The sequence below is a fragment of the Amborella trichopoda genome, chromosome 1 (genome assembly GCF_054954075.1).
Source record: "Amborella trichopoda isolate Santa Cruz 75 chromosome 1, AtrichopodaSantaCruz75HAP2 v2.0, whole genome shotgun sequence".
Taxonomy (NCBI): domain Eukaryota; kingdom Viridiplantae; phylum Streptophyta; class Magnoliopsida; order Amborellales; family Amborellaceae; genus Amborella; species Amborella trichopoda.
In genome coordinates, this window is record NC_142336.1 from 33,018,851 (window position 1) to 33,040,697 (window position 21,847).

Sequence of the window (21,847 nt, forward strand, 5' to 3'; positions counted from 1 at the left end):
AGAAGTTTGCTGGAATTCACAGTTCTATTTTTGGTTGTTGAACAACCGAAAAACAGACATTTTGTGTTGTTCCACATCCAAAAATGTCTTGTTTTCGGTTTTACGACAACCGAAAATAAGATTTCAAATTTTTAACCTTGTGTCTATTTTTGGGTTGTTGAACAACCGAAAATAATACATTTTTGAATGTTGAACAACCGAAAATATCTTGTTTTAGATTGTTTAACAACCGAAATTAGGACTACGTCTTCCAGAAGTTTGCTGGAATTCGCAATCCTATTTTCGATTGTTGAACAACCGAAAACAAGACATTTTAGGTTGTTCAACATCCGAAAATGTCTTGTTTTGGGTTGTACAACAACCGAAAATAGGACAAAAGCTTAATGCCATTGTGAAGTTTTTCATAAATAAATTATTTATTTGTTCATAGATAAATTAAGTTTTAAAATCAATATTTGTAGCAGCCTAAATTCTTACACATCTCATCTCCTCTCCTCCGTTCACTTTGCAGCAGCCTAAATACTTCGTGTGTTCTCTCCTCTCCTCAGAATTATTATTTGGTTTAACAAAGCCAGAATTAGCATAATATATAAAATTTGACGCACATAGTGTAGAATAACATATGCAAGGCAAATATACAATTTGTCTTGTATGTAAAATACTAAACTAGCATTTGGATTGGTAAACATTATGCTATCAACTACTCAACAGTCCAAAGTCGACAACAGAATGAACTTTTAAGGGAAGGAAAGACTCAACAAACTCAAATACAAAAATATGTTTGTAGTGTAACACATCTTAATAACTCAAAACACTCAAATATTGCCAAAAATACCATTACATTTCTCGGGAGTTTATTACAATATGATAACATTACAACGGTTAAAAAGACAATTACATTGACCGCTTTCTCTTAAGCTCATACTGCTTCTTTTGCGTATTATGCCTTCTGAACTCCTCAACCATAGGTTGTGTAGATGGAACCAGGTCTTCAATAGCCTGACTACTTTCACCGACTACATCTTGTCTGGGCTCGTCATGTGCATCTTCGTTATTAACTTGACATTATAAGTTTTCCATCTGGGCTCCTATATCATCCATGTCGATAGGCACAACCTTAGACACCATTGCAAACGTATTGTTAACGTGATTATAAACTTCAGGATTCCACTTATGTCTAAGTGTAAGTGCCTCTGCTAACATGACTGTACTAGCCTGAACTGCACTAACCTGCAAAAGCAAGATAGGTAATTATAACATTTAAACCATTTCATGGAATTAATGGGTAAGTATAAAATTAAAAAAAATTGTAGGTTATATAAGCATACCAACTGGTCCTCATAACCTCGAGGTCTCATTATATACTATGTTTCATGTGCAAGAACCACCCCTTTTTCTTCCTGGTTAGCAGGTTACAATATGTCATTTGGTGAGTTAGCGACATTATGGATTATAGGATAGGACACTAGGTCGTATCAGGCCTTGTACTCCTCTAACGGCAACCCATTGACAGTATCCACTTCAATGCCTGGCATCATGCGCTCATATTGAGTTAACCATTGATGGATCTTGTTAGAATTTACATTTCTCCAATCTTGCTGCCCACCTTGTCTACTAGACCTTTGACCAACATATATGGGACTTCTTGGATGCCGACACACACGTCTAGCATATACGGCTCGGCAATATCATCAAATATCAGGGTTGTTAAAACACATTGCGGTTTCGAATGCCAGCAACCTATCATTTGAAATGGCCTCATCAGCCTTGAAATAGGGATTCTGTATTACTTGTTATATGATATGAAATCAAACATACGACAATCAATCAATAAACAACTACAAATACTTAAATACAATTAAAATTAATCAATAACAAATCTTGTAATATCAAAATACACACTAACCTCATTAGGCTGGAGGTTATCGAATTCTTACCTAATGGGAGACATCAATTTATGTGGATTGCCATAATAATTCTTCAGTGGCTCCCATCTTTTTGCCCCCGGGGCATATTTAGAAAGATACTATGCGGTATGGGCCTCATATGCATAATATGTTCATAAGACCAGAACAACATTATATTTACATATGATAAGTATTTTTTTTTTGGAAAGTAGTCTAAACTATTTGGCTTATGTTAGCTACAAAAATAGAATTTACCTGCATAAGAGTGGTTGAACTACTAAAATGACTTCGCTTGAAAGTACAAACTTTTCCAAGAGATTGATAAAGATGTGCAAGGGATGTAGCACCCCCAGCATATATGTCGGCTTCTTCAATATCCTCAAAGAACTGTAAGTACCTCGTTGGCACTATTGCAACCGATGAATCTGCAAAAATGGTGATGTTGATGAAGTAGAGCAGGTAGGCTCGGGTATATCTAACAACTTGCACAGGGGTTGCATCAGGTGGCAATGTATGAAAGTTTGCCACCATAAGTGCTTGATGACTGTCAAGTTGCCTCCAATGGGGACTATACCTAAATTGTTTTCTATGAACTCTCGGAGGTCACTAATAGGACGACATATAACAGGGTCGCCATCCACAGCCAGTCCCAATATCTTATAAACATCAAATAATGTGGGTGTCATCTCACCAATTTAAATGTTATAATGAAATGAACACCGCCTATCTACATTGGCTGCTGCGATCAAAGGATGATCAATTCGACCTGTCTGGATTATAAATAGAGCACCCAACCCATACGAATTCACTCGCCCAACTTGCTCATCTGTTAGATGTCACTCGTTTAATTGAAAACTTTTTTCATCGATTCTAATTTCTTGTTTTTCCTGGAATACAGCAACTAGACAATATATGAATCACAAAATATATACATGTACTTCCCGTATGATGTATAAACAGACTACAATTTATTGAAAAATAACAAAGTAATGGAAATAGCAAATGAATATATGCATATACTTGTCCTTCCCATATGAAATATGATGAATGTTCTGAATGAAGTTGAAGCAAATTAGGGTCTTGAGGACCTCCTAGGTATCCCCCCATCAAGATGTACACGATTTATATTCACCGAAATCCCATATGGTCACCATGTTAATCATAACGTTACATATTCAAAACTTAACTGAATAACAAAAAAAAAATAATGACATGCTATTATTAAACCAAAAAACTGATCAATTTTAGACCATAACCTAATGTTATGGACCTAAAAAAACCATTTTTTTTACGCACAAACAACCTAATTGTATAGCTCTTCAACTCAACTTAGAGGTTCTAATACAAGTACTACTCTATCAAAAGAACATGATAATATAAAGGAATGAATATCGAGACAGCAATAACTCATAATGCATTTGCATATAGAATCAATGAAACAATGTTAACTCACGTATTAGACCTCCAAATAAGTGATCACAAATTTACATATCGAATGAGCTCTCAAATAAATCTAGTCACGAATTATTCTATCCAAAATATGGAAGTCTGTATGCATACAGTAATTTATTTCCTACGTACTCCTAAAACCACAAGAGTTTGCAAAATGTTCAAAGTAAATATGTACGTGAATCATAAATCACATACAAATTTTCATTGTTAAGCTACTCAATCTATCAACAACAAAAATCAACCCTTTCCTAAGATATCACTAAATCTATTACAAATCTGTACTTAAAACTATCTAAGAGTATCAAAGTTGACATACAATACAATATAATGTAAAATCTGCACAACATTCAAAACAAAGCAACACATCAAATTTCAAGTTCTAAAAACAAAGCAATCAAAACAAATCATTCAATCACAGTCCTGTGAACGTCCCCATAGACACTAAAAAAAAGTAATCAACTCAATACAACATCTTGTAAAAACTTTGAGTTCTACAGAAATCCCAAAATTCCTAGTTCTCAAAACCCCCAAATTTTAAAAATCTTATACAATCAAATCGACCCACAAATTAATTGAAACTAAATCAATTTCACGAGAAAGAATTAGTGTGCTTGAGTATAAACCCTAAATCACAATCTTGTACCATCTAAATTTCTAAAATCGACCCACATACCTTCACTCTGTGAAATGCCTTCAAAATCCGAGAAATTCTGTTAAAATACAAAATAAATCCTGAGCTGCACATAACTATAAAGTTAGGTTGTTTGGGAGAGAGTTGTTAGCTACCTTTGTTTAGCACTCATAGAGCAAAGACATGGAGAGCGGAGAAAATAAACTCTTAAAACTATCAGGGTCATTTTCGGTTTTTGAGAAACCGAAATCATAACCATGTTAAAACTATCAGGGTCATTTTCGGTTTTTGAGAAACCGAAATCATAACCATTTCAGTTGTTCAAAAACCAAAAAGTAAAACTCACATAGACATAGAGAGCAACAAAGAAGATGAACGTTAAACTATCAAGGTCATTTTCGGTTGACGAACAACCGAAATTCCAGCCATTTCGGTTGTTAAACAACCGAAAAAGGGTAAAAACGTCTTTTTTAAAAAAAATTTGTTATGAAGTGAAAAAAACGGACATTCTAGTAATAACATAAAGTATTAGGTATTTTGGTAATAACGGAAAGTATAACGGATATATATGTAATTTTTCCTTAAAAAATGATCGGTGGCCCGGATTAGCCACCTCAAAATCGGGACAGAGATCAGTGATTTGGATCGGTGAATCGATCGGATCGATCCATTTTGGCCTCAAAAAAATTCAAAAAATAACTAAAAGTCCGTAAACATATTTTTTTAGTTTTAAAAAAATTTAAGGGTGGTGCATTATGTACTTTCACTATTTTACAAAAATATGTGAATATTGAGACCTCATTTCATTGTTTAGAAATCTGCGGACTATTAAATATTTTAGGGTTATTATTTCCTTTGTATTGTTTTAATTTCCTTTAGGGTTAAAAAAGAAAAAGAAAAAAGAAAAAGAAAACAGAAAAAAGAGACAGACGTCGTGTTGCTTAATTTCTTTTGTTGACATTTTTTACACCACAAAACCTCATTTATATAGCTTTAAAATTAGCTTTATGGTATAAAATCAAAGCCATATGGTGTAAATAATCTTGCAGAAAATAATTTAAAATCAGCTATTTCGAAACGATGGTGTAAATTTTTAAAATTAGTTATAGCGTAAAATAACTATGGTGTATATTAACTACATTTAAACTATTACTATAGCATGAAGAGAACAAAGCTAAGTTTACACCATATAAATAAACTATATAAATAGAGAAGCTTTAAATATTGGCTATTTAAAAATAATAATAAACTATGTAAAGGCCTATAGAGTAGAGAGAGAGAGAGAAAAAGTATCCAGTGGCTTAATATGTGACAAGTACCTTGCACTTTCGTTGCAAGTTTTATTAATACGTTATGCATAAAGCAGTAATAAATATTTAAAAGAAATTATGAAATCTAATTGTCAAAGCACAAACCATACAAAAGTGCTAGTGTTAAACAATGGTTCACAATATAAAGAAAAAAATGAAATTAAACCATCTATTTAGGCCTTAATCATGTTTATAAACCATAAATCTCATCAAGTTACATGGCTTACATGAAGTTCTATAAAAAATAAAAAATAAGGAAAACACAGGAAGAAAATGTACCTCAATAAAAAATAAAAATAAAAAGGAAAACACAGTAACACAATGTACCTTTTTAGATTTGGGAGAAAATAATCTAAAGTGGAAAACACAAGATGTACCTCTTTAGATTTGAGATAAAATAATCTAAAATTATAGAAATATAGATAACCAAAAGAGAGAGAAGTATGTACTGCTGTGTTGGGTTTTATGTAAATTTTGGATTGGATATAAATTTCTAAAATATAGGAAAACGTATTTTAGGCATCACGGTAGTGGTGCTCTTGATACTATAAAAATAGGAGAGTTTTGATGTCATAAAAATAGGAGAAGAAAAGAGATCTCAGCTACGCATCACGGCTTTTGATGCCATAATCCGCCATGTAATCAAAATATGAGAGGAAAAGAGATCTCCGCTGCGCATCACTGTAGTGGTGCTTTTGATGCTATAAAAATAGGAGAGGAAAAGAGATCTCCACTGGATGACAAAAAGATCAATGAGATCAAACTATTTTAGGTTTGTTTTTTTTTATGAATTAGTTTTCAAGATTTTTTTTATGCTTTTTAATTATCACTTTTAACGGTTTTGTATGCTTTAAAAGTTTTTTATATCCAATCCTCACATTTTTATTACCTTTAATATTATTTATAATTTTTCATTTATTAAATAATTTAATTAGTCTTTTTTTTCAATACAAATTTTTTTAAAAAAATTATATTTTAAATGTTATGTTTTATTTTTTAATTACAATTTGATTAATTTGTATTAATTATACTATTTTTAATCATTAATTTTATAGTAATTAAATATTTATTACTCTTTATCATGGTTTCATATATAAATGATATCCACCTGATACTTTGTCCTAATTTTTAGGCACATATAAATTAATGGATATTATTAACTCTATCGAACACCTTAGAGTTACAAATGCACATGCGTATATTAATAATAAAAGGAGGTGGTATTGCACATATGAAAAAGTCCCTGGACAGATCCATATCTATTCTATTCTCACCTATCATATGAGAATATTGCAACCTGAAAATCAAATAACTGAATACCATATTATGAGAATATTGCTGCCTAAATATGAAATAAAAGAACACCTAAGACCACGTGAACAATTGAAAATATTGAAAACCAAATAAATACTATGAACGAATAAATGTGTGAGAGAATATATAAATGATTGGAGAGAGAATAAATAAACGATTCGTGAGAGAGGCGGAAAGAAAAAGATGTTTTATGGGGTTTCTACATAACTACTAAATTAACATCTATCAGCTACAGATATCCATCATTTTACTAAAACAATTCAATAGTTAATAACAAATAAACAATTAAAGATGGAAAGAGAGAGATTTAGGAGATTTCGTTGAGAGATTTATGGAGAGAGGCGTTTTGGAAAGTAATGCCTCTCTCACTATGCAAAATATTTTTTTTGTAAATAAAATATATACTACAAAGATTTCCTACAATTTAGATAAAGACGGTAGATTTGGAGAAAAATAATACAATAATAGATATCCAATTCTCTAAAATCTCTTTGCCTGATTTATCTATACAAATTCTTTCTGTATCCATAAAATTCTCTTTCGATACATGTCCACCCCTTAACTTTGACTTAATAATGTAGCATAGATAAATTACATAGCTTTAAATATTAATTCAAAGTAATTCAAGCTCGAATAGTACTTTAATCTTTAGAGACGGAGGGAATAGTTTTAAATACTAATTCAAAGTAATCTAGGCTCTAATAGTAGTTTAATATTTAGAGACTAATAAAGTTCATTCAATAAGGTGAGGGTAGGTGAAAATTATCCATCAGTGATTCAAAGAAGGAAAAAGTTTGTATACTTTTGAGGAAAGTGCATCTCAAAATCCTAATAAAGTGGATAGTGTTCCCACATAAGAGAACCCTCCAACTGATCATCTCGACCTTGAGCTAGGAGAACCCTCCAACTAATCATTTTGAGCCTGAGATGAATGGATATGAAGAAAAAAAAGAATTTTAAGTTCAAAAAATAGTACATCTTGTAAAAATTCATCTGGACCGTCTATTTTCAAGATTTTCAAGTGTTTATTGATTTGCTCGATCTGTATCTTTTTTTTAAATTATAAATTTTCTAATTGAAGATAAAAAGATATTTTGAAGCCATCATAAGATTTTAGACACCAAAACAACATCGATAAGTAAATTTTATATAATTGCACTTCACTTCTACAATATAAGGAGGCAACTTTATAAAAACCTCACCTTTTGAGGAGGTAGCAACTTTGTACAAACCTCACCCTTCAAACAAGCATAAGCGCTCAGGACTCATAAAATGATGTATCACAAACAATTACCACTTGCTATTTCTCGTGCTGACGCACGTCTGGTGGCTGGCCATGATGAAGAGGGTTGACGATGATGAAGAGTTACCACGCATGTCTGGTGGCTGGCCATGATGAAGAGGGTTGATTTGGTACCATAGTTTTATAAATTATGGGATGTGACCTGTATTCTTTTAAAAATGAAATAAAATTGACCATATAAAAAATCGGGCACTGTAACACGTAAAGGATGCACGCATGTGCGTAAGGACATACACACATGCAAAAGATTTAGTAACACAACAAACTTCCTAGTAAGCACCTTAAAAAACAAACATTGCAAAAAGGACACTATAATAACAAAACATTGCAATAAATGCAAAACGGACACCATAATAACAAAAGAGCACTAAGGGGCATGAGGAAACAACACAAACACAAATTCATCATCTAGTAGTCTGTAAAACAGCATGGCCAAAATAAGGCCATGCAGTTTTCTCAATGTAGTTGCATGATGTATCTCACGCACTCTCGCTTCTATGCTCTATTTGGCTTTTTCATTGTGTTTATCTCTCCCTGTCTCTCTTATCAAAACACAATTCCCAAGATATACAATCATGTGATATTAAGGAAAACCACAATCGAAAACATTAATGTCAATACATAACATAATTCCTAAGAATGTAATCTCTATGATATCAAGTGGTTAATTAAGATGAGAATACATTAATGTCAATACATAACATAATTCCTAAGAATGTAATCTCTATGATATCAAGTGGTTAATTAAGATGAGAATAGGAAGAACTATAATAGAAGAGAGAAAAATAGTCCTAGAGAGATAAAGTTGTAGAGTTGATTGAAGCTCTAGAACCATGGAAGAGTTAGAATAGGATAAGTTCTTTAAGTTTTCTAAATAGGAGGGTTGTTGGGCTGGAGAGGTGCGATGACAGTGGGTGTCATGGTCATTGAGATGAGGAAGTTATTGGGAGAATATTGAAAGGGTATATAATAAAGAGAAAATGAGACAAGTGTGAGAGTGGCTATTGAGGCGAAGAGAGATTTATAGAGACAGAGAAAGTTGTAGAGCATGGAAGATCCAAACCAATGTTTTATAGATTTGGGCACTGGACTCGGCCTTAGCTTGAGCTGAGTAACTGGCTAAATCTGAGTGGACTTGCCGAGTCATGAACATGGCTCAAAAAGTCCTAAAATGTTTCAAAAAAAAACTTAAAAATACTAAATCCTAAACCATGAACTTTAAAAGTGAAACAAAATTGCTGAGTAAAATCTGAGTGGACTTGCCGAGTCATGAACATGGGTCAAAAAGTCCTAAAATGTTTCAAAAAAAAACGTAAAAATACTAAATCCTAAACTATGAACTTTAAAAGCGACACAAAATTAAAAGCTACATAAGGAATCTAAATAAGATGAAAATAATACAAACATGGATTTAGGAAAAAAAAATATTTATGATTGGAGCCATTTCAGAAAAATTGAAAAAAAGGAAAATGCAAAAAATGGCATTCAACAATAAAACATAAAAATCAATATAAAATACATCCAAATTGTATGTATAATGTGTATACATCAATCACAAAGGTCTATATTTTTTTTATTTTTTCAATATACCAGAGCTGTACTTGGGTACTCGACTGAGCCAAGGGCTAAGTCCAAGTGAAACTATAATGAGTGGAGAAAAGGGCAATGCCAAGACATAGATGAGGAGAGAATTAGACGGTGAGACTGCAGATCCATTTTGTCATCATTGGTGGTACAAACCTTTCTATTTTGACCAAAAGAACTTCGCTTCTTAAGCATAACTTGGTTGTTACCTAGCTCTCTATGTCTTGCCTAAATCTTAGGTGCCATAGAAGATATGCACAAAGAAGCTATGTCATTTGCAGTAGAGGTTCTTGAGGGGTAACTTCATTGAAAGGGATGTCCACCAAAATGAGGTTGATATTGCTCTCAATGCTAGAAGATAGGATGAACTATTCTTTGTCTTGAGTGAAGGGTCACCAAGTTCAAATTGCAAAAGGTTGTGGATTGTAACCCATAACAAAGCTTATAGTAACAAAGCTTATAGGTACGTTTTCTTAGATGTGGTTCTAGGCTACTAATATCATGTACATGTTCTACATGATTGACAGTTTTCAATGTATACAAAATGTGATGATTGGGATGTCTAGAGACATGGTTACTTGGGACACTCTAATCTCAAGTCTTGTTGATTTGGCATCTTCATCAAAGGGTCACAGCTCTTTCATGACAACTAATAATGAGTTCCTATGGTTTATCGAATGGAAACTTTTTTATATAAGGTTGCAATTACATATGCACCTCAAATGGGAAAAACTTATTTTAATGTTGAAAAACCCTCTAATTGATCATCTCGACATCGAGATATATGAATATGAAAAATAAATAAAATTATAGTCTCAGAACTAATACATCTTGCAACACATTATTTAGACTATCCATTTTCAATATTTTTATATGTTTATAGATCTACTTGATTTTAACCATTTTTAGAGTTTAGAAATTTTATAATTTGATATGAAAATAGATTTTAAGATAATTCTAAGAACATTTTACACCAAAATTACATGTTATGATAAAATTTAGAGGTACGGATTAATTGGATTGTTTAAAATTGCAACCTTATTGAAACCACACCCTTATCAAATAAACTTATATATTTTATTTATGTTAATATAAGTTTGTGCCTGTTTAGGATATCGATTTGATGTGTCATACAACACATCTATTTACATGTGTCTCCCTCCAAAATCTATCTTAGAGATGAATTTTGTATCCAAAATTTTAAAGGTTGATAATCTCAACTTTGATGATTATGAATCTGTAAAGAAAAAAAAATGAAGTTTATAAATGATATTGCACCGGACATTTTAGTTTTTGGAAGAGGCACTTTTCTTGGCACCCATCTTACTGATGGTGGTTTATTATGTAAGTGATATAACTCTATATCAATGTTGTCAGATTTGCTTCGGAGTCTTCTTCGTTTTGGTGAGAAAAATGAAGTAAATCGATGCTTCGGGAGAAGACTTTAGACCTTTTTTTAAAATTTAATATAAATAAATTAGATATATATATATATAAATATATATATATATATAATATAAAAATAATGGAAAAAATTAAAATTATAAAAAAAAATTTAAAAAAATATATAGGTGTTTCTTTTCTGATCGAAGCAACCCGAAGCTTCGGCCAAAGCAAACTCGAAGCAAAGCGAAGCAGCCCGAATGTGACAGAAGCGGCAGCACCACACTTCTCTTCGCTTCGGTTTATGCTTAAATTCTGAAGGCTTCAACCTCTTGACCGAAATGAAGCGAATTTGACAACATTGCTCTATACTGCATCCCTCAATGTATCAAATAGTATTTCTATTTTTTCCTAATTATTTTGGTAAATCATAATATTCATATACACTTATAAATATTACAAATTATATTTCTTATACACTCATAAATGTTATAAACTATATTTCTTGTACCATTATAATAACAAAAAATAATTTATCAAGTTTTTCAAGTAATTTATTATTTTTATTTTTGACAATATTCATGAACTTTAACTTTATTGAAAGGATCAAATTACAGCAGTGAAGAATTAACTAATTTATTATTCTTTACCGCTATTTATCTTCTCTTTTTTTTGACAATGTTCATAAGATTTTATTGATAAATTGCTGCAAGAGCATGAAATTACCATGCTCGAATTAGGAGAATAGAAATAGAAAGGGAGGAAAGAGAAACGCATAGCAACATCATTTGCTCTTGATTCAATATCAAGGATCTTCAGCCAGAAGACATGAAGGAACCAAATGATTCTTTGCTCTTGATAGGAGAATAGAAAGAGAAAGGGAGGAAAGCGAAACGCATAGCATCATCATTTGCTCTTGATTCAATATCAAGGATCTTCAACCAGAAGACATGAAGCAACCGAATGATTCTGTGCTCTTGATTGCACCTTTGGATATCATTTAGAGAATCTCTTTCGATCATAATAATGCCGTGAATATCTCTGTTAATAATGATTTACAGGCCCTGAAGAAGAGAAACTATCTCAGCCTCGTTAGCCGTGGTAGAACCACATGGCCCAGCATAAGACAAGATAGTGGTACCCTCATGACCTTTAAGAAGACCACCTACTTCTGCTTGGATTTCCTATACCACATGGCCCAGCAGAAGACAAGATAGTGGTACCCTCATGGCCTTTAAGAAGACCACCTACTTGGATTTCCTAAAGAAATTCTATCAAAATTTAATTGCTAAGCCCCTTCAGGAGGAAGGGTCCAAGTGAAATATAGTCAATATTTTGAAAAATAAGAGAAGACTAGGAGCTTTAAATTAACAAAGATATCTGCCCTTTATCTTTAATGCTTGCAAGATTCGAAGATCTCCCTGTCTGTTTCACTTTAGCAAGATCTGCCATAAAATACCACTTCCAAATAATAGTTCATGATTTGGACAAAGATGGGAAGCTGAGATGATTAATAACTAAAATAAATTTATGTTTTGAGCAAAGATGGGAAGTTGAGATGATTAATAACTAAAATAAGATCAGCTGGCATAATAAGAGTGATAACCAAAGCACTAAAACCCCACTTCCAAATATCATCTACAAAAAAGAACAAGGTGAGAAAAGGTGACAACAATTTTCTTTTGAAGATGGTATATAGTAAGACATTTATCTACTAAAGCAATCTAAAGGAAAGCTTTAATCTTCATAAGGATATGCCATTTCCAGATTGCAAAAAGATAATACTTCGACACTTTAGAAACGTAGTCGATACGTACATCTAACAGAAAAAGACCCCTCACTTTTACTTTCTCATATAATATTTCCTCGTTGTTTATCTTCATAATGATAAGCAAAAATAGTGTACATCAAACACAAATGTTCAAAACAAAACTCATATTTATTCTAAATTGAGTACATTAAATTAGAGCACAAGTAACTATATGTATAGCTTACAGCTAGAAATATTTTAAAAAAAATGTATCCTTGGTCCACTCCAATGTCTCAAAGATTTAATATCTCAAATATATGATACATACTTGAAATATTGTTACATGACAATATTGTTCAATACAAAATTGATGCTGAGAATCACATAAACATTTTGAAGATCATGTTAAAAGGGTTTTTGTCATAAGATTCTTATTCCACTAGTGGTTTATCATTATTCATGGTTATAAGCCTCTAAGTTTGACAACAGCAAGAGCCTCAAAAATTGAACATGCTATATTATTGAAGGTTATGAATGTTAAAAGTTATTATAACTTTATATATCTCATTTGTTACATAATGGTCGTATCTATACTGTATATAAGGGTTTGGCACCGGTTGATTGCCCCTGCCCTTAGAAAAGATATGAGGCGTGTGAACTTCAAATAGGACAATTTTGGGCATCACGTAGTGTATCTTTCTATTTTTCAGATAAACTATATCCTATATGTTTAAGATAAGATATGGTTTATGCAATAGATATTTTACAATAGGTTAGAGAAAATATAAGTATTTTGAGAAATTTTAGGTAAGATATTAAAAATTTGATAAGAAACTGGTTGTATTTTTTATTTATAGTTATTTAACAATGAAATATCAATCATAAATATATCATAAATATTAATTTTTAGGATAATGATATTCAAATATTAAATGCATATACAATAGTTAAATAATTGGAATAAGATATTATAAATTATTATAATATAATAATATTATTTATAATATAATCATATTATACATAATTATTACAGAATAATGTCCGTATATTGAAATATCATAATATAATTTAATATTATAATTTCCAATTAAATAACAAATTATCCCTTATTATAATGATGTTGACCGCTACTACGGGGTGGGCGAGGTGGAGATGTGCAACTGGAGTTTTATGTAATATCCGCACACTAATGAAGTTGAAGGGGAAGTTCTATATGACAGTTGTGATACCAGTTTTGCTTTATGGGGCAGAATGTTGGGTGGTCAAGAAACAACATATCAGTAGGATCAGTGTAGCTGAGATGAGGACGTTGAGATTGATGAGTGGCAAGTCAAGAAGGGATAGAATTCAAAATGACTACATTCAGAAGAACTTACATGTAGCTCCAAAATGATATCTTGGGTCAGACCATCCCAAGGATAGATTCAGAGGATAATGTTGCCATGGAATGGGGAATTATTAATCACTTCAAGAATGCTTTCACTAAGGATGTCATTTTGGATCCGAATTTCGCAAATGTTTATTTTAAGGTGTTGGAGGGGAATAGAGCAGGCTTTTTGGAAAAGGATATCACCATTTGAAGAATTAAAAAATGTTGTCTTTGTAAATCCGTGTGATAAGGTGCCAGGTTCAGATGGTTTCCTGCTGGCTTTTTTCCATAAATTTTGGCATATTCTTAATGATGACTTGTTGCTTCTGGTAAGAGAGTTTCTGATCAGGGGTCACATTTTTAAGGGCATCAACTCAACTTTTTTAGCTTTGATTCCTAAAAAGTCTATGATCAGTGAACTCTCTGATATCAGACCTATCAGTTTGTTGACGAGTATTTATAAAATCATTGCCAAAGTATTAGCCGAGCGTCTTAAAGATGTTCTACCATTCCTCATTTCAACATCACAGTCGGCCTTTATCCAGGATCAACAAATTACTGATAGTGTCCTCGTGGCACAGGAATGTATACACTCTCATGTACTGAGTAAGAAGGAGGGGGTTTTGCTAAAATTGGCCATGGAGAAGGCGTATGATAGAGTGGAGTAAGGGGTGCTATTAGAAATTATGAAATTTATGGGTTTTGAAGTTAGATGGAGAAGTTGGATTTATGGTTGTCTTTCTTCTGCCCATTTCTCTATGCTTTTCAAAGGGAGTCCTAATAGCGTTTTCAATGCCTCTAGGAGACTTCGTCAAGTTAGAGAATATTGGAAGGTTTTTGGAAATTTACGAAGTGACTTTGGGGATTAAAGTTAATTTCCATAAATCCTCTTTGGTGGGCATTAACTATATAGGATCGGTGGTGGAAAATTTGGTAAGTGTTATTGGATGTAAAGTGGGTGTTTTTCCCATTTTCTATCTGGGATTACCTATCTCTTATTCAAAATTCTCTATTGCAGTGTGGGATAAGGTTATTGAAAGGGTACGAGTTAAGCTTGATTATAGAAACATAAATACTTATCTTTGGGGGGTAGGGTTACTTTGTTAAGATCTTGCTTGGCTAATCTTCCAATCTATCAGATATCTGTGATCCAATTCCAGCCTCAGTGGGAAGGAGAATTGAGAAAATGGTGAAAGATTTTATGTGGGGTTTGTGTGAGGATTGCAGGAAATTCCATCTTTTGAGGTGGGATAGAATTTGTACCCCTAAGCATGAAGGTGGTCTGGGTATTTGGAATGTCAACAAATTTAATCAAGCATTGTTGTGCAAATGGTGGTGGCATAGTGTTCACTTTAATGACCATCTTTGGTACTAAGTTCTAGCTTCTAAGTATGGGACGGATTGTTATAATTTGTGTTTTGGTGGTAGTAGAGGAAATGAGACTTCTTAGATGTGGAGAGCTATCTTCAATTGTAGACCTATGATTTCAGAGTACTTTAGATGGAATGTTGAAAGTGGTAGGCAGGTCCTATTTTGGCACCACAAATGGATCGGGGACTTCCCCCTTAAAGTTGCATTTCCAAATCTTTTTCGGGTGGTCACTAACCCAAATTTGCTGATTTGTGAGACTATGGAAAGGAGAGGTCTTTTGATATCTTGGAATATCCCTCTCATATATAGCCGTTTAACTAACTTGATGTTATCCCAATGGTGTACACTGATGGAACTCTTGGATACAGTATATATCTCATAAGATGTGGAAGATTTGCTAGTATGGGAGATTGAGAGTGATGGTTTGTTCTATGTTAAATCGTGTTATAATTTGTTCTTCCATGACCGTTGGAGATGGTCTTGCCATGAGCTTGTTCAAATATGGAAATGGCCTATTCCCCACAAAATTCAAGTTTTCATCTGGTTAGCGGCACAAGATAAAATTCTAACGATAGATACTCTTATGAAAAGGAGGAAAATTTTGCCAAATATTTGTTTTCTATGCAAACAAGATGGAGAATCAGTTGCGCACCTATTGATCCATTGTCCTTATACCTCTAGTATCTGGCATTGGTTGTTTAGCATGGTTGGTGTATCTTTGTTGCTGCCTCAAGGTGTAGCTGTGGTTCTCTCTCAATTTATACTTCCTTTTTTGCCTAAGGTGAGTAGTGTGATTTGGAAGATCGCAAAAGGTATGATTTTGTGGGAAGTATGGAAAGAGAGAAATATGTGAACTTTTTGAGGGTTTGGCTTTGCCTTTTGAGAAGGTCACTCATTTAATCAAATTGTCTATATGGTCAAGCCTCTCTGTGACTAAGGAGGGTTGGGGGATCACAAAAGTAGATGTTATGGTCAATCTTTCTAACTTATTTTCTCTTGGGGTGAGGTAATGTCGGCCTAAGGGGTTATGGTATGCTCCACCTACGAGTTGTCTGAAGATCAATTTTGATGGGAGCTCTATGGGGTATCCTGATCCAGCTGGCATAGGGGGTGTTATTCGTGACTGTTATGGGAATATTGTATTGTCCTATGTAGGACCTATTGGTGTGGCAACAACGAATTTCAAGGAAATGAGCGCATTGCTTAGGGGGCTAAAAATTTTCATAGAGCGGAACTTGGATACTAGTTGCATGGTTGAAGGAGACTCACTGAATGTTATTGGTTGGTGTAGAAAGGAGCAAAAGGTACCTTGGGAACTTCGGACTTTATGGTTATAGATTATGGACGCTTCCGCATCCTTATCTGTTTCTTTTTCCCATGTCTATCACGAGGCTAATGGTGTTGCTGATGCATTTAGCCAAGGGCGGTGTTTTTCTTGCTTCCTTTTCTATTTCTGATGATGTAATTTCCTTCTAGTCTTTCAATAAAACGCTTGAACTTTGGTCCAAAAAAAAACAAAAAGTGGCCTGGTCATGCTCAGCGTAGACCAAGTACAGTACTTGTTACGAAGTGCAAGTTGGTTCAAGTGGAAGGCTCAAAAAGGATAAGAGGTAGGCTGAAAAGGACAAGGTCGGAAGTAGTAAGAAAAACATATGGCAACTTACAGCCTCACTGAGGGTATGGCCCTTGATAGAAAAGAGTGATGTGAAACAGGATTTGTATACCCGACCCCAAATAGTTGGAAAAAGACTTTGATGATCATCATCATCATTATTATTATTACTTATTGTTATCATCATAATAAATACCATAAGCATAATTACTTAAATAATAGCAAATATTTATAATTTATTTTTTATTAATTTATTATTTATTATTTTGAGGTTTATCAATTGTATTCATTTACTTTATTTAATATATTAAAAAAACATTTAACTTTTTAAGGATATTGTTTTGATGAGTTAGCAGACATGTCTAGTTATATGGATCCAAAGTCCATCTCAAAGATGGATTTTGGATCCACAAAATTTAAGGGTTGATAATCTCAACAATGTGGATCATGAATATAAAAAGAGAAATAAAAAACGAAATCTTAAAAATTATATTGCTTTATTCCTATTATTTTAATTTTTGGAAGAGGCATGTTTATTGCCTTCCATCTTGATAGTGGAGGTTTGATATGTCACTGGATGCAGCCTAATAACTACATCCCTCGATACATCAAATATGTTTTCTATTTTTAGTTCCTAAGGATCTTGGTATATCATAATATTCATGAATGTTATAAAATATTTATTTTATAATCATGTTGATGGAATATAATTTATCATGTTTCAAAGTTCACTTCTTTTTTTTTTTAACTTTGTTATCTTCATAATGATAAATAAATTTTCTAAAGTTATTTATACTTTTAGCTATATATGTCCAATATGTGGTTATGCATGAAACTTGGTTTGATTAGGCCAAATATTGCATTGGATGATTATGCCTAACGTTTCAAAACAAGCCTCCTACCTCTTCCTTAAATTTGATTCTTGAAAGGTTTTCAATATAGCGTAGTACATAATAAGATATTTAGAGATTCAAGGAAGGGCCAAACTTCTTGCCACGTGGATCTATGAGAAAAACTCTCATAGTTGAGGGTCAATTATCTTTTTTTTTTGTGACAAATATTCAGAAATTTTATTGATGACTACGAAAAAGTTATTACATCAGAGGAAATAAGTAACGACGGTAGCAACAGCCAGAAAGTCCGCAATGGAATTTGCTTCACGATACACATGGGAAAAGGAAAAGGAATCGGAAGCTACCAAATCCATGTTTGCAACCAGAGAGACCTGAGTTCCCAAGGTTCCCGCTGTTCTTTTTTACAGCACTTAATCACATTCAAAGAGTCCCCTTCAATCCAAACATTTGTGCACATATTCCTCTCCACCAAAATTTTAATTCCACACAAAAGAGTACTTAACTTGGCACATTTTGATGTTTTGATTCCCATCGGGCCAGCATAGGAGAAAATTATAGTGCCCTGGGAATCATGCACAACTCTACCAATTCCAGCAATCCAAGGGTTTCCTTGCGAGCTCCCATCAAAGTTGAGTTTAATACAACCAACTGTAGGTGCAATCCAAACACAACGTGGCCTGTTGCGAACACAACCAAGGAGAAAAAGGTTGCTAAGATTTGTCATCACATCTGTTTTTGGAATTCCCCAACCTTCTTTTGTCACAGACAACCATAACCAAATCGAGTGCTTGATGTTGGTTAACAATTTATCGAAAGAAATGGAATTACCTTCAAACGTTCTTCTATTCCTCTCCTTCCAAACTTCCCACATAATCACACCTTTTGAGATCTTCCATAAAATATTGCCTATAGCAGGTAAATGGGCAACAGAGAGCTAGGAAAAACTCCTTCAACTAATTGGGGAAGCACCAAACTTACCCCAATAGTTACAAATAACCAATGCCAAATGCGAACAGTGAAGGAACAGTGAATAAGCAAGTGTGCCCCCGACTCCCCATCCTCTTTGCAAAGGGCCAATTATCCATGACTATATTAGGTTTGAGACTAGTAGGATCTATTACAGTGATCTTAAAGAGGTAGAGTATTTCATATGCCAATTTTTCTTTTTATTATCTTTCTTTATTTCCTCAATGGCCAGTTTGATAGATGGAAGCAACTTCATGAACTGTAAATTGGAAGTTCCTCCTTGCTGGGAAGATAGAAGTTACTGTAAGAAGTTCCTAGTTTTTGTGTTTGATAACCTCCTAGGAAGTTAAAGAAGTTCTTGGTTTCTCTGTTTGATAACATGCTGGAAGATTAGCAAGTGATAGTGAAAGTTGCAAAATGTAGAGCACACGTTTCCCATAACAATCATTCAAGCCCTAAAATGACAATAGAGAGTAAATGAAAAACTCCCTAAAAAATTAAAAAGAAGTACTTCAATAAATCTCACGCCATGAACTATTCATCCCTTCAGTTGTCAATAGCAGATCAAATACACCAAATTTTGGCAAAAAAAACAACCTAGAGAAAAACAGATGATATAGATTGTGATGAACAGAATCACTTATACCCATCTAGCAAGAAAGAAAAAAGACAGATCTTGGACACATTCAAATTGCACCTTTGACCCATCTAGCAAGAAAGAAAAAAACTGATCTTGGCCATCCACTCATCAACAATCTGAAGAAAAAAAAAAAAAATGGCTAAATTTTTGTCCAAATGAATACATTTTCATGTTGAGAAGGCCTTCACAATAAATAAAAAAATCCAAATCAAATTGTGGCGATCTTTAATGTCCATCGATGCCGTAATTAGAAAGAATCCATTCACACAATTAAAAAATTGCATGTTTAGTGCATCTAGCAAGAGATTGAAAAGCAAGACTGCTTAGGCATCGATTCAAATATCCAAAGAAAGACTAACAATTTCATCTGAAAATCCACATTTTCATAAGAAAACAATCTCATAGACATCCATTCATAAAATATCAGAAAAAGAAATGTCTGAAAAAAGCAAGAAGTCTTAGGCATATATTCATCATTAAGAAGGTGTTCTCATAGACAGTAGTAAAAAAACCCAATTCAGTTGGGCGAGGAGGAGAATACAGTCTGCAGGGTTAGTCAGTTTCCTTTGGAACCCTAAAATGTTAATAAAAAAGAAAAACCATATTTCATTCACAAATTCTTCTTGAAATTTAATATGTTGGTACTCAAAAGGAAAAAAATATATATATATGAAGAAAATGCATTATTTTTTACTAACAGTCCCCGGTCCTTACAATCCTAGAAGTTCAAGACTCATTCATAGCATTAAAACTCTAAAAACTCTCAAACTGGTACTCTATTTTCAAAACTGAACAAAAAAAAAAAAAAGTAAAAGAAAACAAAAGAGATAGAGATAATGAAAAGAAAATCAGAAAATGTAATATACATCATTAATTTAATCTTTGAAATCATACAAGACAAAAGCACACTCCAAAACCAATGATACTAAAAAATTTAAACATTTTGGTTTTATTCCAAAGAAGCCCTAAAATGCCCAATAAAAGAAAATCAGAAAAGTATTCTACCATATCCCTAAGCCTAACTTTAAATCAGAATATGCATCTTTTCTCCATTAATGATTTAATCTTTGAAACCCTGCAAGATAAAGCACACCCAAAACTAATGATTCTAATAATTTTCAACATTTTATTGTCCACAAAAGAACTCCTAAAATGCCGAATAATGAAATTTCTGGGTTTTAGGGGATAAAGAAATGTACCTTATGAAGAGGAGTTAGTGAGAGAGGGACATGGAGAGAGAGGAAGAGGGGTTAGAGTCAGAGGGAGAAGTACCTGATGATGAGGAGCAGTTGCGGAAGAGGTGGAGGTGGAGGTGGAGGCATGGAGGAGCAGTCGTGGAGGAGGCGGAGGTATGGAATGCAGTGGGCATGAGGGTGGTAAAGAAGCGAGAGGGTGAGGTTGGTATGAAGTTTCCTTTTAGGTTATGTGGTTTTCAACGGAACCTTTTTTAAAGTGCAAGTGGAAAGAGCTACTCCATAAACAACTTCTTTAAATATCTTATATTTTTTTTATCAAAGACAAAAAACATGAATAGTAACAAGTAAGTTTTATCATTTTAGGAACTGACTTCCGGGTATCAAATAGGCCCCAAAGGTGAAAAAGAAAAATGTGACTATATAAAGGAAAATATTTATATAAGATTTCAATCTTATATAGTATAGAAATAAAACACACTATGAAAAGCCAATAGAAAAAGGTCGTTGTGATGATAGAAAACCTTCCAGTTGATCATTTTAACTTTAAGATATATGAATATGCAAAAAAAAAAAATTACAAGTCTTAAAAATAATGCATCTTATCTAATCCAATTTTTAAGAGACTCAAAAACTTATATATTTGTTAAATTTACACTATTGTTGTAGGTTTAAATTCCAGGAGATAAATTAATTTTTTAGGTCTTTACGAAAACTATAGCTTCCAACAGAGTTGAGAGTGTGCCTTACTTTGATTTTCTAAGGTGGATGTCGTGTACAAACAGCACCCGTAGATAAAAACCCATTTCAGTTCATAGTAAATGAGTAGATCTAAGGCAGAGATAAAAATGAGATAATTAAATAAAAGATGTGGTTTCTATAGGGCTGCAGCCCCATTTATTAAAGTTGGGCTGCAGCCTCTGCACCGTTCATCTATGTGGACAGTAAAGATTTCTCACGCCGCCCAATAAAAGCAACTATAGGACCGGAGCCCCGTTGATTTCTCACGCCGCCCAATAAAAGCAACCTATAGAACCTGAGGCCCGTTGTTAATGTTACTTTTGTCCTTTTCAAACCTTCATTTACTTTCATTCCCTTCTCGTTCTAATGTTAATGTTATTTAATGAGATTTTCATCCACTTTGTCTCTCTACCACCGATCCAGTGACCCTTCGCACCCATTCCATTCCCAAATTTACTTTTCCCGTA

General features: G+C 33.2%; 1 long non-coding RNA gene across 12 annotated transcripts; it reads right to left on the reverse strand.

The window, feature by feature from the left end:
• Window positions 1-822: 822 nt before the first annotated feature.
• LOC18428330 (uncharacterized) lies at window positions 823-20,931 on the reverse strand. Of its 12 annotated transcripts, none has more exons than XR_016052494.1 (5): window positions 20,719-20,892; window positions 19,504-19,562; window positions 7,817-8,066; window positions 1,329-1,740; window positions 823-1,230 (listed from the first exon to the last, which is right to left on the reverse strand). It is a non-coding gene; the product is annotated as an uncharacterized LOC18428330 (long non-coding RNA). The 12 variants fall into 12 exon arrangements; XR_002279983.2 differs by having other exon boundaries at window positions 7,909-8,066; window positions 20,719-20,890; XR_016052493.1 differs by lacking the exons at window positions 7,817-8,066; window positions 19,504-19,562 and adding an exon at window positions 1,938-2,794.
• Window positions 20,932-21,847: the final 916 nt, after the last annotated feature.